Consider the following 12359-nt stretch of genomic DNA (forward strand, 5'->3'; position numbering starts at 1 on the left):
TTCGACGCGAACGTGCAATAGTCGTAACAGAGGGCAGGTGGCAGCACTTGTAGTGGAGGATATATAAAGCGTGTTCAGGGGGGGAGATAAAAGGTGCACCCGTTTTCGTATTGCGGAAACAGAGCGATTTATCTGACGTCCAAGAGGACGTAATCATTGTCTTTCGAGCCAAGGGGGAAAGCATTTCCGAAAAGGGTAGTTCTGTAAACTGTTTGCATGGAACGGTGGTTATAGTACACCTTGCATGGCAAAATGGCGCTTTCCAAAACCTGCGCCGAGGAAACTGCGCTACGGGTCATAGATGACAGGGGTCAACGGCGGCTCCGGAGATATGTACGGGCTAATAAACGTGCAACTGTTGAGCAGCTGACCGCCCACGTGAACCAAGGGGCAACCGGCAGTGTCCCCTCAACGACCATTCAACGAACGTTGCTGTGTATGGGCCTTAGCAGCAGATATCTCGTTCACGCATCCATGCAGATTACTGTTCACCGACGAAGAGGGATGGAATTTGCACGCCAATACTGCAGTTGGACGTCAGATGAGAGGCGACAGCTGGCCTTTCCAGATGAATCACGTTTTATGCTCCATCGTCCAAAAGCAAACACACTTCAACAATCGTCGGAAAGGTCCAGGCTGGAGGAGGTAGCGTTATCGTCTGGTGAACATTTTCGTGCCGTTCCGTAGGTTATACCGTCATTCTGGAAGGCACAATAAGTCAACACAAGTATGCATCTATCCTTAGGGTCCACTTTTACTCCTTCTTCCTGTTTGTTTTTCCTAGGCACGATGGCGTCTGTCAGCAGGGCAGTTCACTATGCCACACAGCACGCAGTAAACGTGGCTCGAAGAGCACCAGTATGTGTTTACCTCACTCCCATGGCCACTAAACTCCCCGGATTTAAATACAATTGAGAATTTGTGGGACCACCTCGATAGGACTGTTCGCGCCTGGCACGGCTCCACATCCCTGTAGGTATCTTCCAGAACCTCACTGACTTTCTTCCTGCACGTCTTGTAGTGGTCCGCACTGCAGAAGGTGGTTGATCAGGCTTTTGACGGATGGTCGCATTAATTTGTCTGGGCACTGTATATTGAGACGGGATTGAAGAATATCATTAAGAATCTCAGAAAGGCGGTAGCAATGGGATCTGATAAAATACTAACTGAAGCAAATGGGAAATGGAGATATATTTATACTGATCACTCTTATTAATACGATATATGACAACGGCATGTGGCCTGAAGAATTAATTAAATCTCTTCTAGCATTTCTGTCTAATATACACATGGGCAACGATTTCAGAATAGTATATTAGATTACAAAGCCCTTAAGTAGGCTTTTACCTTGAAGATTTGCAAAAATATTGGAGGAAAATGTGGAGGAAGGTCAATATAGTTTCAAGAAAAGAAGTGGAACACGACAATGTACTGGATAATTTAGGATGACAAAGAATGCTATAACCTAACTTTTTTTGGTTGGGAAAACGCGTTCCACAAAGGTGACTCGAATATTCGCTCGAAGACGTTGAGATACAGTGGTGTTGCCTGGAAGGATAGTAGGTTGATAAAGGAACGATACATAAGTCAAAAAGCAGCAACAACAGCAATAAGTAATAGTGGTAAGGGAACAGGTTATAAGGATGTTGGAAAAGGTGTTAGGAAGGGGTACTGATTACCTCCACCGTTTTTCAGACATAGTATTAGAAAAAAACGGAGGTATAATAGTAGAAGCAAAAAGATGAGGACAGTTTGTATTCAGGAGATGAAATAATATTGACAGGATCAAAGGAAGAACTACCGTGTAAAATGGAGGAGGTCGCAAAAGTACGAAAACAGTACAGAATGTGGCTAACTGGAAGAATGGTCAATAGTTTTTAGAATGAAAGACCCTGTGACAAATAAAACCTTTTATTTACTTCAGAAGAGTCTGGGATCTGTGTGGAGGAAATGAGAAGTAGTAAATATATTGATGATAAGACTTTTTGTTATGAAACGTTTGTAGACAGTGAAAAGTATTCCGATAGAACTAAGAAAGGAATTTAGACTGCTTTGTCTGGAGTGTAGTATTACATGGCAGATGTGAATCATGGATAGTCAAAAAGTAATAGAAAAATTCTTAAAGCGAAATCGAATGACAGAATAAGGAATGAAGAAGTAATTTTAAGAATATGTGAGGAAATAAGTCAAAAGGAAAGAGGAAAAGTTCTTAAAGTGAAATGGAATGACAGAAGAGGAATGAAGAAGTAATTTTTAGAAAATGTTAGTAAATAATACTAGTGTGAATAATAACACAGAAGAAAACATCTTGGCTGCGAAGAAATTTTCCGCGAGGGAGAGATATTAGGGAAGACAGGGAGAGGAAGGAGGAGCCACGAAATGATGGGTGACATTAAGAAATGACGAAGTTGCCAGCAGATTAAAGAGGAAGCACAGGACAGAAGAAAGTGGAAAACGTCTACTCGATAGCTCTACCCATACAGGTGGATTCTGGCTTCTTAAGACTAATATTAGAATGATATTCTCTAAAGCACGCCACACAGTCTTTATCTGCCATTTCAGACGCTTTGTTGAAACGATGTGCTATTTTGTTATGCTCTGTCATCTGGAAGGCTAATTGCTTCAGTTCATTCACTGTAATTCCATAAAATTGGTTCTCTGTTTCAAAAATATAATTAAGGATTTCTTGCTATTGGTTCTTCACTGAACACTGCCCTTAAGCTGCTCATAACCTTTTTACTGCTAAGTGCATCTCTATTTTTTCCTAGAAGTCTCCGTTTTAGGGTATTACCTGGATTATTGTATTGTTTCACTACTGCTGAAAAAGACATATCATTCTTTACTGTTTCAGTTGCTTTGTGCATCGCAGTAGGGTCCCATGTTTGTTGCTCAGTTTTCTGGATGTATTTTCTTAGCATCTTGAAGCTCTTGCAAACCCTTGCAGAAGAGCAGAATAGCGGATATTAATTCTGTGTATCAAACGATTTGCAATGTTTTAAATTCAGTTGTTATACTATGTGTATAATACGGAATAAGCTAATTCTCATTGGAACAGACAGATTGAAAGTGAACTGTCGAGAATAGTGGCCATCCGTCGGGAAAAGTGATCACCTTGGCCACTTTTCATGACGTGTAGCGTTGTCAGTTTTCCAGATCGGACGTCGTGTCTGTATCACTTGTTCACACGCGAAACAATACAACTGAACGAAACGACAGTGACTTACATTTGTAAGCCAAAAGGTACTGAGTGAACTGTGACATCGCAAAAACCTATTGCTCTACACAAAAGTGAAGCAACTAAAGTAAGATGACTAAAGTAAGTGACTTACCTTACATCAAACTAGCGAAAACCTTCACGTTTTCACGGAAAGATAACCGAGCAATACTTCTTTGTCAACTTCACTGACAATACTAATGGTGTCGATTACACCTAGTTTGGTGGTCACTTCTCGGTAGGAAGCACGACTGTTAAAGATATAAGATAAGCAGTGGCCACTTTTCCCAACCTGGTCATTTTACCCTTCTTTCCCCTACTTCTAAAGTACAACAAGACTGTGAAGTAACAGGCTGAAGATAACAAATCTAGAATCGATAGATGTAGACTGAACTAAACAACAAATCAAATTGGAATTCTATCCAAAATCATCACTAATGTGAGAAGGAAAATTTATGGTTCAGTTGATCATACTATGAGCGTGAATTCATTGCTGACGTTACATGTCGCAGACTGGGTGTGAGGAATTACAATAATAGGTCTTCGTAATTTATTATACATAGACACACACAAGAGTACGGCCGGCCGGTGTGGCCGTGCGGTTATAGGCGCTTCAGTCTGGAACCGCGTGACCGCTACGGTCGCAGGTTCGAATCCTGCCTCGGGCATGGATATGTGTGATGTCCTTAGGTTAGTTAGGTTTAATTAGTTCTAAGTTCTAGGCGACTGATGACCTCAGAAGATAAGTCGCATAGTGCTCAGAGCCATTTGAACCATTTCAACCACAAGAGTACACGCCGAGCTTGAGCAAGAGTAAAAGAGAAACACCAGTCAGTTAGTTTCAGGAAGCCTCGCGTAAGCAAGCCACACAGAAGCACTGGTGTTTCACAGGCCCCGGCCTCTGTGTCCTAAAGCCCTCTAACCGTATTACGCGAGGAGCGGGCAGCTCTGTCGAAGTCACGAGATTTTACCGAGCGGTCTCTGCGGACTGTGTATGTATGTCCCTTTTTAAATAGATCCTTTCCCTTCTTGAATGCTTGATTGCTGTATGGAAATGACATCTGGGTTAATTCGTCAAACCACATTGACGTTCGCCTCTATCTCTACTTTTATACTCTGCAACCCAGATAACAAAGTGCGGTGAAAATTACTTCGTGTACCAGTGTTACTTTCCTGTCTTTATAACTTCAAGTTATCTCTTTGCCACAATCGTAATATTGATGCCAATTTTTCCAGTGATCCAAGTCTAGTAGTTACTGGATTGCGATGCATTTAGGTCTTCTTCAATGAACGCATAAAATTGTTGTGAATTCCAGCTTGATTGCTCCTTCTACTGTCCGTCACAGCTATCTGTGATATATTTCTTTCCATTCATTGGCCTCGATATTAAATATTGCATCTACCTTCTACAGTACCTCTCTGTATCTTATCGTTAGCATTTGCGTTTCGGTTCTTTTTTCTTTTTATAGTTATTTTCTGATGCCTTCGGTACAAGAGAATGTTGTGACATTTTTTCGATAGTAATTGCCTTCATTTCTTCTAGTTCTTTTTCTCGTTACTTTCTTCGATAGAAAGTACACTGCTTATGTGCAGATCTTATACTCCTATCAAACTTTTTAACACCTAAGCTTCGATCAGCATCATACGAATTTAATTTAGTGGTCACGACAAATACGTGCTGACTAGTTGGACATACAGTATCACCACCTATTTTAAATGCTGAATATTAAGTCTTTCACTTCTTTTACATGTATTACTGGGTACCTTACCTGTTTTTCATTTAGCGATGTTCGAGTGCAAAACTTTTATCTTGACTGGTGGTATAAATTTAATTGCACTTTCTCCACCATTATTTTCTCTTCTAGAGCACCTTTTCAAATAATATCTTCTTCCGCGGTATTTACTGTTTCCGAAATAAAGACACGAACGATTTATATGAGTCCAGAGTTTTCATTGTTTTATACTAAATGTCATTAGGTATTTCCTGGGGCTTCTTAAGTACCTACTGCTATCTGAGTATATGTGTACCAAACAACTAATATATTCTTTGTTCCTTTTACTATGGATGTCTGTTACACATCACTCAACGATTTGAAGCTTAATGGCGTAGATAGCTCTCTTGTACACTATGACTAGTGTTGCAGTTTCAGAATATATGGATAAAAGGCCTTGACTGTCAGCGTTACATTTTTAAATTTTATTTATGATGCTTATTTCACTGCGAAAGCTCTATCAGTTCTTCCAAGATTCTGGAGAACCGCAGGTGTGAACCATTCACACCTGATGAAGACCATGTTGTACAACTGTTCAGCCAGATCATGATGAAAATCTTGAACTGAATCTTGAAAAACTTAATGATGGATCTTTCGGCTCTAAATGTATTTCAAATAAAAACCTAATAAAATGTAATACAAAGAGTATTCGGACTTTTGTTCATGTGTATCTGGATCCAGCCCAAACGTATACTGTTCATCATTTCCTTCATGGGACGCCCATTGTCGATGGAAATCGTCGATTTGTTTCCCCGTTACAAATAAAATGGTTTTTAAAGAGGAATTTTATATGTCCATTCGATATAACTGTCCTGAATTAGTGCAGTTCGATATTATCAAGGATATTGAAACATGAAGAGTAATCAGTAATCCAGCGTATTATCGGCGATGTCGCATGGCGGTAGCAGTCAGCAAATCCTAGGGCGGTGCTGTCTCTGTTGGAGCACTGGTTATTCTTCGTGTTTTACTGTCCCTGTTAATACATATCGTTTAAATGAATATCACTTTAGGATAATTTTTGGCAGCTTTATCAAATGGGCACGTAAAAGTCTGCTTCAAAAATGATTTTTCATGTAACGGGAAACAAGTCGACGCTTTCCATCAACACTGGGCGTCGCATGAAGGAAGTGATGAGCAGTATTTGTTTGGATTGACTCCAATACACACGGAAAAAAACGAAACTCTCAGTATATGCCGGAACACCATACGAAATGTGCCTAATTACTCTTAGGAAAGACATACGTTACATATACACGGGGCCGACAAAATATGGAAACACCAAATCCACAATACAATACGTAGCCTAATACATTACAGGAAAACGGTTGGGATTAAAAACAGCTTCGATGGACATGCTTTTAAATGGAATCTTACACAATTCTTCCAGCAAAATAGTGGCAAGTTTAGGTAACGATTATGGAGGTAGGGTGCGATCACACACCCGTCTTTCAAACCTGGACTACAAAGGCTCAGTAATGCTGGAATCTAGTGACTGTTGTGGCCAGGGGAGAGGCGACAGTTCATCTTCGTGATGACAAAACCAGCCTTGGACGATGCGAGCTGTGGGAACAGGAACCCTCTCGTCTTGGAACACAGCGCCACCACTGGGGAACATACATTCCAGCTCCTTATTTTTCATCACAATCTTTTTAAATGATCGTCGGTCACTTAATACGCAAATTCGTCGGCGTTGTGACTTCACAGATGATGTTTTTGAGCTTATCTTGTGTGCTGCATAAATCTTTGATACGATAACTTTTGAAACACCAAACTCTTCGGCTACCTTTGTTACGCAAGCACCCACCATACAAGTACCAATAACTTACTCACGTTCTAATTCACTTAGCTCCGACATAAAGCTCTGAAAACAACGCAGAAAACTGTTCTGATCACGACTGACATTTGCAACTTAGTGAGGACATTGGACAGGAAACGTCTGTGGCTAAAACAACAGCGCTGTCTGCTGGTTTGGCTAGCATCTGCATTTATATTCAGTCATATATTTCTCGCGGTGTTTCCATATTTCTCATGTGGAAATATGAACTGACACGCACTGTAACTAAAATTTCAACACTCGTATCTACTCTAATACCTCTTTGAAGTGATTTTTTTCCATTATTAGTCCGTTGCTCATAGCCATTATTATTAAACCAATCTCACGTCGAGCGTGGACGATCTTGATATTTGCCAGCACAAGCCACCCCCTCCCGGTGCCCCATTGCTTGTCGGCAATTATGTCAACAGTCTCTGAGTAGTGTAGTATAAAAAATAGCTTTTCGTTACCATAACCCATTACTAACTGAACAACATATATATCCATAAAAGACCACCACAAAAACTTTTGACAATGTGACACCAAAATGCCTCTTCTTAGAGATGAATAATGGTAGTATTGGTGAGGAAATTCAGAAATTGACTTGAAACACCAATTCCTACTTAAAATCTGTATCTGGGAAGGGTTTTTATGTCAACTAAAGAAATTGTCTGAGAATGTAATTGCGTTTTCGACGTAACCCGGCTTTTTTGTAATAATGCTACAACTATACAAACGAAAGTTATCATCTAGAGAAAGAGCGACAGTGGCGTAAGTCCTAACAATACTTCCAACTCACGGAAGGTTAATGGCTTTGAACACACTTGCGTGACAATAATTGTGTTTTAAAATAAATTTTTCACTCTATCCTATGCTAAAAACCGGCTTTTCACTGCGGTTTAATTCGTGAGATAAAAACATACGACCAAGGCGGGGTCACGGGTCGGCAGACAGAGGGCGAAGGTGCTGCTCCAGTGATAAGCCTGAACTACGTAACAAACAATGGAAAGTCTTATGTACTTGAATATGTGGTATAAAATATAATGGCCTCTGAACCAAACATTTATTTTAACCAAATATTCTGAAAAATTATATTTTCCCATCATAAAGAATAGTTTTTGAGCTTCTGAACGTAATTAACTTCTCATAGTGATATTCAGGTTGCATGCCTTCCGGAAATCTGCGGAATGACGCGAAGTGATAATCTTGGAACTTTCTTTCTCTTGTTGGTAGTAAACCAGGCGTTTCATGAGGCAACAGTTATTAAAAATCAATTACTTTCATAATGACTATCAAAGAAACGATTTCCTGCAGTAGAATGTCTCTGTTTTTAAGTGTTCGACAATCATGTCTGTGGCCGCTTATGCCGTCTTTCTACTTACGAATATACATACCAAACTATAATTCTCAAACACATATTGTTTCTAATCTAAATAATTTATTTAATAACAAGAAAGCCATAGTTGGAAGGCCATGATCAGATGCTGACTAGTATGTGTCACGCTTAACCATTTGAGCACAGGTGGTTTCTGCCGGAAACCACCATTTTCTTCTTTATATTTTGAGGTACCAGTGGCTTTGATGTGAAGCCACCGATGATACTAAGGCCCTGATCGGGGCTTTCTCAGCATTGGTGGTTTCATGCTAAAGGCACTAGTACTAAAACAAAATGAATAAACTGCAGATTCATATTCTTATGGAAGAGACAAAGGAGATTGAAGGGCTTGAAATATTATAGTAGCTAAAAGCCAAAAAGTAAGTGTTATTATTCTAAAGACAGTCCACCACAGGAATTATACTACAAGAACAAAGACAAAAAACTGGTTCAAATGGCTCTGAGCAATATAGGACTTAAAGTCTGAGGTCGTCAGTCCCCTAGAACTTAGAACTACTTAAACCTAACTAACCAATGGACATCACACACATCCATGCCCGAGGCAGGATTCGAACCTGCGACTGTGGCGGTCGCGCGGTTCCAGACCGTAGCGCCTAGAACCGCTCGGCCACTCCGGCCGGCAACAATGAAGACATAAACCTGTAAGATGCCCGAGAGCAGTGAGCTTTGATAATACTTGAGACTGTTAGACAAAGCAAACTGCTGAGGGCAACTTTTTAACAGATTGTATATTTAGAGCATTTTCAATGGCACAATCTGTTCTGTCTTAGGATACGACGGTTAAACACTCAGCTGTTAGCTTTAGGAAGTTGTGCGAAGAATAATTTAATTATATTTATAGTGTGTTTCAATTTTTAAATAAATTTCGAACACAATAAAAGGTATTGAAATGAAGTGAAATCAAATCAGGGGAAATTTCAGTGAACATCTGCGCTGCGCAACATAATTTGAAGATAACTGTTTTCGAAACACAGTAATTGCCCCCCACCGCGACTAATAATTTTGAACTTTTCTGTCGGCCGGTGTGGCCGAGCGGTTCTAGGCGCTTCTGCCTGGAACCGCGCGACCGCTACGGTCGCAGGTTCGAATCCTGCCTCGTGCATGGATGTGTGTGATGTCCGTAGGTTAGTTAGGTTTAAGTAGTTCTAAGTTTTAGGGGACTGATGACCTGAGATATTAAATCCCATAGTGCTCAGAGCCATTTGAACCATTTTTTTAACTGTCTCAAATACGGCTACAACCTTCCTCCGCAACGGTACAAAAACGTGACTCCCTGCAACGTCACCCTCGGTCTCAGCGACGCTTCAAACAGCAAGGTGTAAAAACATGCGAAAAAAAGGCCACAGCTCGGAAGCTCATGTGAGCTACAAGGTGGGTTAATGATGTCACGTTGGCGTCAAATTTCTTCACAAGTCTGCACAACGCTTCTGTGAACGTGTCATACGAGGAGAAATTCGTCACAGCACCTCTTACCCACATTTCACCACTTCTTTTGATGTCTCTGCAATGGAGTTCAGAACCGCAACACCCAGCGCTGAAATCACGCAGTTTTCTTATGGGTGCCCAAAGGAAACATTCCAGGCACACACACCCTCAAAATCGACATGAAGAGATTTCAGGGAAACCGTCAATAAAATAGCATGTGAGAGAATAAAACGGCCACAGGTCCCTCTAACCCCCATAAGAGGGAAAGTGGAGGGTGGGAGGCTGTCCGGCAACAACTTCATTGATACCCGGGCAACTTTTTTCAGTACGTTAGAAATGTAGCTGTCAGAAACGTCGACACAAATTCAGCCTGGCAGCTGCTCTAGCGCCTGAAGGTAGACAAACCTCACCCAAGTAGTGTCGAGGGCGTTACGTAACTTTAGTGCACTTGAGCAGCCGCCACGTTGATTTGGTGTCGAAATTTCTGAAGCTACATTTCTAACAAACTTGCGTGGGTGGCATCGAGGGTGTTGTCGAACTGGAGCGACTTAGGGGGACCCTCTGCCGTTTTAATCAGGTACACGTTACTGTTGCACTTCCTCGTGATCAAGCTACAGAACGTCAAAAATCAAGACTGTTGGAAAGGTATAAGTAACATTAGCTGTTTCGGGTCACGTTCAAATTTCGTTGAATGGTTCTGAACGGTCTCCAGCGGTTCCATCCTGCTCGTGACAGCAAAAATTGCGATCGCGCTTCACTCGAGAGAGATGCCATCACGTTCAGTGGGAATGCAGCCCCAAAATGTCCTTAGAGAAGGACTGAAACATTTGTGGGTATCAGCAGTCTGCAGGGTTGTCAAGAACGTCTTCCCGTTGCTCATAGCACTGTAATCGGTCGTTTTCAAGTGCGAAATGTGTGACAATCAGCGCCCCAGGGTAAGAGGTGGTTTCATTGACGCCCTTTATGCCACACCCTGAGGCTTTTTCATGCCGATTCTCAGCGGCTGTGTGTCTGATACGTTTTCATAGGCGACCGATACGAAAACCGCATAATTTCAACGGTGGAGGTCGCTGTTCTAACCTCAAAAGTCGGGATGAAATGTGAGCATGTGGGGCTCTGGCGACGTACTCATCGTGTAACACGTCCATGGTGGCGTTGGGCAGAGTTGTAATGACATTTGGTGCCATTGTGGCATCATTAATCGACCTTATAGATCACATTAACTTCCGAGCTGTGGCCTTTTTTTCGCAAGTGTGGATATGTTCCTGTTTGAAGCGTCGCCAAGCCCCATGATGATGTCGCAGGATGCCACGCTTTTGCAACACTGCAGAAGAAGGCTGTAGGCTCCATTGAGCCAAATTTGAAACTTTTCCGTCGTAATCGGAGTTAATTATGGAGTTTAGATCAAGTGATCCCTTAATACCGTTGCACAGTGTAGTACATAATAGACGAAAGCGGAAGATCAATTACCAATATCTTCCTAATCTAGAACTTTTATTTCGAACATTGTTTGTTCGAGAATATGTTTCTACTTTCAGTTTACGTCTGACATTAATGAAGAATGGTAGTCATGCCACAAAAGATTAATGTTACTTTCCCTGTTTGACCTCGAATACATTGCTGCAGTACGCGATGGTGACGAGGCGCTGAAAAGTAAAATGTGTTTTGAGTAGTGCGAAAGAGGTACATGTATCGTAACTGCTTTATAGGAAGCAGCAGTGAACATTTATGAAACAAATACCATAACTGTAATCAAAGGACAGTAGTAAAATCTGAAAAAAATACGGAAATATATGAGAAATTTTTACGACTATCTAAAAAGACTGCAACTGCGAAGAAATAAAAAAGTAGAAATTACGGAACTATCTGAAATGTTAAAAGGTTATATTACGTTACAGAACATCTAACAAATCCATGTGGGAGAAATCTGAGGTACAGATATATCTACTCTGTGTTCTTTCGAACATGTCCAACAGAGCAGACACCTTGTGTGATCCAACAGCCATACTAATGCTATTTAAAAGTTTTCAATGACATAGCCGCATTTGGGCATTGAAATGAATCAATGACGATAGGTGAAACTTTGTGCTATAATGGGACTCGAACGCACATCTCTTGTTTAATGCAGCCTCGGCTATCCCAGCGTGCTCCTCCCCTCCGAACCAAATTCCCAGCCTGTTGCACACTACTAGAGTAGCATCACCTAACGGTGAACTCCTTATTTGCCATTTCGGATTCTTGCCATAGATCGGGCTTGGAGTGCAGCCGCACTGAAAGAACTGGTCTTTGGTCGTCGCACCTTATGGACATATAGTTATGGCTGGTGTCTTTTCTCTCGTAAGAACAGGCACCACATATACCTATTTATCATTAAGGTGCGTCTACCAAAAATCTAACCTTTCAGTGCGGATGCACACCGAGCACGATATCTTGCGGGAATCTGAAATGACGAGTGAAGGGTTCATGGGTAGGTGACGCCACGCTAGCAGTGTGCAGGCTGGACATTTCGTTAGGCTGGGAAGCGTGCTCGGATAGCCGTGGCTGTCAAGGCGACCGCTCTAGTTAAGCGAGAGATACGGGTTTGACTTTCGATCTGGCATAGATTTTCAGATCTTGCCAGTGATTCATTTCCGTACCCAAATGCGGCTATTCGCATTGAAAACCTTTAAACAATAAACTAAGAGGCAGAAATATGCGTTGGTGAAATCCCCTTAACAGAAAAGGACATTTATTTATAAA

Source organism: Schistocerca serialis, chromosome 3 (assembly GCF_023864345.2).
Source record: "Schistocerca serialis cubense isolate TAMUIC-IGC-003099 chromosome 3, iqSchSeri2.2, whole genome shotgun sequence".
Classification (NCBI taxonomy): domain Eukaryota; kingdom Metazoa; phylum Arthropoda; class Insecta; order Orthoptera; family Acrididae; genus Schistocerca; species Schistocerca serialis.